Source organism: Euphorbia lathyris, chromosome 7, assembly GCF_963576675.1.
Source record: "Euphorbia lathyris chromosome 7, ddEupLath1.1, whole genome shotgun sequence".
Taxonomy (NCBI): domain Eukaryota; kingdom Viridiplantae; phylum Streptophyta; class Magnoliopsida; order Malpighiales; family Euphorbiaceae; genus Euphorbia; species Euphorbia lathyris.
Window position 1 is genome coordinate 1776123 of NC_088916.1, and position 5260 is coordinate 1781382.

Here is a 5260-nt window from a genome sequence, read left to right on the forward strand (position 1 = left end):
AAATGATATAATCTAAAACAAAACAAAATAAAAATAAAAATAATAAAAGAAAAATGAAATGATTTAAATGTCAGGAAATCTTGTTACGAAACTAGTTCCTATTTCGGAAATATTTTCGTAATAGATTTTAATAAGTTCCCTACTAGCCCAATATTCTTTGTTGTACCTCAAATGGTTTGGTAACTCTTTAAGTTCTAATTTAGGTGGAATTACTACTGAAGGCGGAACTGATCCATCTTCTCGAATCAAAGGCTCTGGGTCCTTATCTTCTAATTCTTCACCCATTATAGGTTCTATTATTTCTTCTCTTTGAACAATGTCATTAACACATTCTTCAATTAAATCAAGCTTCATACAAGCGAAATCCTCCATAGGATATTTCATCGCTTGATTCATATCGAACTTGATCTTATCGTCACCTATTCGTAAAACTAACTTTCCTTCCGACACATTAACTAGAGCACGTCCCGTGTTCATGAACGGTCTACCAAAGATTAGCGGACAATTAGCATCATAAGCAAAATCTAAGATAACAAAATCAGTAGGAAAAATAAATTTGTCAACTTTTACCAAAACGTCTTCAATTATACCATATGGTCTTTTAGTGGATTGATCCGCTAATTGCAAAACCATATTGGTACGCTTGATGTCTTCTTCTAAACCTAATTTTTCAAAAATAGACAATGGCATCAAGTTTATACTAGCTCCTAAATCACAAAGACAGCTTGGGAATTCCATATTTCCCAATGTACACGGAATGGTAAAGCATCCGGGATCTTTGAGTTTAGTAGGTAATTTGCTTGATACTATCGAACTACATTCTTCAGAAAGAGAAATGGATGAAATTCCTTCCCAACTAATCTTTTTTGAAATTAAATCTTTCAAGAATTTTCCATAGTTAGGAATTTGCGTAATTGCATCCATGAATGTTAAATTTATATGCAAATTTTTAAGTTTGTCCAAAAATGATAACAGTTGTTTATCATGGTCCTTATTTCGGACCCTGTGTGGAAAAGGTGGCTTTGGTACAAAAGGTTTCGGATTAGAGTCAATTTTTGTATCTTTTTGTTTTAATGTATCTTCTTTGGATTTTGGTAAATCATTTCCAGGTAAAGTTGAATTTCCGGGCATTTCCGGACCTAAGTAGTTTTTCCCCGAATGAAGAGTGATAGCCTTAACATGCTCTTTCGGATTTTCTTCCGTTTGGCTGGGAAGACTTCCCTCTTTGCGGGATGGAATTGATTTAGCAAGTTGTCCAATTTGAACCTCCAAATTATGGATGCTAGATGATTGGTTTTTGATAAGCTGATCGAATTTATTTTCGATCCGTTTAAAACCATCGTCTTGATTACTTACCTTTCCATTCATAGCATCTATAAATTTGTCGATTTTTGAAGATAAAGTGCTAATCGTATCTCTTGTTTGATTTTGATAATTATTTATACGATATTGATTAGCATTTGCATTATTATTATTATTACCATCTTTCCAGTTAAAGTTAGGATGATTTCTCCATCCAGGATTATAAGTATTAGAATAAGGATTAGTAGTTTGGTTTTGTCCTTGGACAAAATTTACATGTTCTATCTCATTCATACCTTCGTAGTCAATGTCTCTCTGGATCGGATCATTAGGATCGCATGGTGCCATAAATTTATCAATTTTGTGCGATAAGGCAGAAAATTGGGCTTGTAACATTGCTACAGGATCAAGATTCATTATACCTTTAACCGATGATGTACATGAGGATGATGGTTTCGCCGTTGGTATATGTCCACGCTCTGCGGGCCACATACTGCTGTTGATTGCCATTTCCTCCAAAAGTTCTCTTGCTTGGGCGAATGTCTTTTTCATAAATAACCCTCCAGACATAGCATCTAATGAACCTCTAGTCGTAGGATTTAATCCATTATAGAATGTCTGCATTAAAAGTGCATCTGGCAATTGGTGGTGTGGGCATAAACGTTGACGTTCTTTAAAACGTTCCCAAGCTTCATAAAGAGTTTCATTATCATTTTGTGTGAAAGATGTCAACTCTTTGATGACTCTTGCGGTTTTTGCTAAGGGAAAATATTTTTGTAAAAATGCTTGGGCTAATTGGTCCCAAGTTTCAAATGTTGCAGCAGGCATAGAAGTTAACCAAATTTTTGCCTTATCCTTCAAAGTGAAAGGAAAGAGGCGAAGTTTGATTGCTTCGGCTGTTACATCAGTAATTTTAAAAGTGTCACAAATTTCTAAGAAATTTGTCAAATGTGCATTAGGGTTTTCGTTAGGCAATCCGTAAAACGTTACGTTGTTTTGCAACATATTAAGCAAAGCAGGCTTAATTTCAAATTGATTTGCGTTTATACGGGGTCTAACTACACTATTAGTTACACCGGCCATTCCTGGCCTAGCGTAATCCATAAGTGTTGGTGGATCGGCCATAATTTCTGGCTGGACTACTTTAGTTTTTAAGGGTGTTTTGTCTTTGTTTTTGTTGTTTTTCTTATTTTTCTTAAGTGTTCTTTCAATTTCTGGATCAAAAGGATCTGGTGGCGTGCCCGAATTTCGTGAACTGCGCATCAACTTGAAATTGTAACACGAGCCAAACTACCTTCAAAACAAAATTGAAAGCAAATATGTTATAAGAATGAAAATAAATAAAATATAAAAGTTGTATAAAAATAATGTATAAACCTAGATTCGAAAATAAAATGCGAAAAATAAAAATTTTGTCAAAAATTTTGGCGTATCCCCGGCAACGGCGCCAAAAACTTGTTGAGCGATTTCCGCAAGTGCACGGTTTCGCTTGTAGTAATAAAAATATCGATCCCACAGAGATACGTTTTTTAACGAAAAACTTATTTTTGAATCTTTAATTTCGAACTTGTTAGATTTATAAAATGTAAATAAAAAGTGAAAATTGGATTAATTGAATTTAGGAAATTTATTTGATTGAATTTGAAAACTTTGAGTATTTGAAAATGCTGGAATAAGATTATATATTTAGAATAAATCGATTGTTAGAAAGATCTTCTGATTTTAAGGATGAATTTTACAAAACAGGAACATTTAGAACTTATTAGAAAAAGGAATGAATCTGTTCATTTGCATTGAGCAAAGAAAACAACTTAAACTTTGTATTATTATGATGATGAAATAAATGACGGAACCTCTAATTAATTGGCCTTGAACGCGACAAAACCCTTTCGGGATCGTTGCCCTTACTCAAATTAACACTCTTTCGAGATGATAATTTGCCTAAGTGTTCAACAAAGTTTCCTTGTAATGATTTTGAATTCAAGTGCATATTAATGAAAACACCAGCCTCACTTATATTGGATTGGTTACCATAAGTGCTGCATAACGATTTGTCGAATAGAACAGACTTTATTAGATGAAATGTAAATTGATACAAGTTTACAGAGAATAAGGAGCATCGAGTTCTTCGAGGGCGTGCAAGTGAAGGGCTTGATCGGTTCCGCTTCCTTGGGTTTCCTTAGGAGGTTGTCAGGCTCGGGGGCGAACACTTTACTCAATCTTCTCACTGTAACTTCGTAATAGGGATTCGGTCGGCCACCACCATGATGCAAACTAAAACTGGAACAATGTCTAAACGCTACTGAGTTGTAATTAAACTATAAACAATATGTGTACCTCATCTTGTTTTGTACAGAATCTAATTTCTAACTCTCAAAATGTTTTTACTTAGAACTTCGACATAAGTTCTACGCTCTGATTTCTATATCTATATTATAGCATTTCATTATCAACACTTTTTCTCAACATCAACTCTTTATTTATAGATGTTGAAGGGTTGTGTTTGAAGTGATGTATCCGTTGGTTAAGAGTCGTGTCTATTGTGAAGAATCATGTCCGTTGTGAAAGGACGTCTTTATCCACTTGAACGAACGCGTTTCTTGGATTTTCAGCATGTGTTAAATGCTCTTGGTGAATTTCTGCACTTACCGAGGATAGTAATCCGCGGCCGTGAATGACGTAGCACTGAGCTGAGCGACGGACGAAAGGGAGAATTGGTTGCACCGCGCGTGTCGCGGCCGCGGGTCTGGGATCCACTGTCGCGGCCCGGCAGGTTTTCTTACTTCTTGCTTTCGTTCGTGTCCTCGACTTGGCGCTTTCGATTTACGTCGTCTTTGACTCCTTTTGAAGGGTTTTCCTTCTGTTTTTTTATCCTTTTTCGTTCCTATTTGGATTTTACCAAATATTCAAGTACCTTGCAAGAAAGAAAGATATTCGAAAGTAAAAGTAATCTAAACAGATATAAATAACACAAATTCGTAATAAAAATGATGTAAATGTTTATGATATTTTAGGTATATTTTGTGCTTAACAATATCCTAATAGATAGAACCACAGGACACGCCATGTACTCCTTCACTGATGTGAAGTCAAGTTATCACCAGATCCTGATGGAGCCTTCGGATAGAATCAAAACTTCGTTCGTGACACACCAAGCCACCTATTGCTTCAAAGTCATGCCCTTTGGGCTTAAGAACGCGGGTGCAACCTATCAACGGATGATGAACAAAATATTTGAAGGAAGCAAAAGTGATAACTTTTCTGTCTATGTGGACGATATGATCATCAAAAGTACCACTGTAGAGAAGCATGCAGATGACATAAAAGAGGTATTGGGCATACTCCGACATCACAACATTAAATTGAATCCGGAGAAATGCACCTTTGGAGCGACGTATGGAAAATTCTTAGGATTCATGATCAGCTAGAAGGGAGTGAGCCCAAACCCCGACAAGATCAAAGTTGTCTTGGAAATGAAAATGCCGCAGAATATTAGAGAAGTGCAGCGTCTTAGCGGGCGTATCGTGGCCTTGGGCAGGTTTATCTCGTGTTCAGCTCGATGATGCCAACCCTTTTATGAAGTGATCAAGAAGCAAAAGGCGTTCGAATGGAGCAAGGATTGTGAAAAAGCCTTCCAGGGGATCAAACGGTTTCTCACGGAGCCACCCTGATGAGTCGACCTTTGAAAGGTGAGAATCTCTACATGTACGTCTCAGTTACAGATACAGCCATTTGCACGGTCATGATAAGGGAAGAAGATGGCCAGCAATATCCTATCTATTACGAGAGCAAAGTATTAAAGGATGATGAAACCCGATATTCCAAGCTAGATAAAATGGCATTGGCCGTCGTCACCACCTCCATACGCCTCAAACCTTACTTTCAAGCTCATACTGTCATAGTTCGTACAAGCATACCAATGAGGAAAGTGTTGCAAAAGCCATAAACTTTGGGAAGA

At 36.5% G+C, this 5260-nt stretch overlaps 1 non-coding gene across 1 annotated transcript; it reads left to right on the forward strand.

The window, feature by feature from the left end:
* Positions 1–1942: 1942 nt before the first annotated feature.
* LOC136201627 (small nucleolar RNA R71) lies at positions 1943–2049 on the forward strand. The gene has a single exon (XR_010673973.1). It is a non-coding gene; the product is annotated as a small nucleolar RNA R71 (small nucleolar RNA).
* Positions 2050–5260: the final 3211 nt, after the last annotated feature.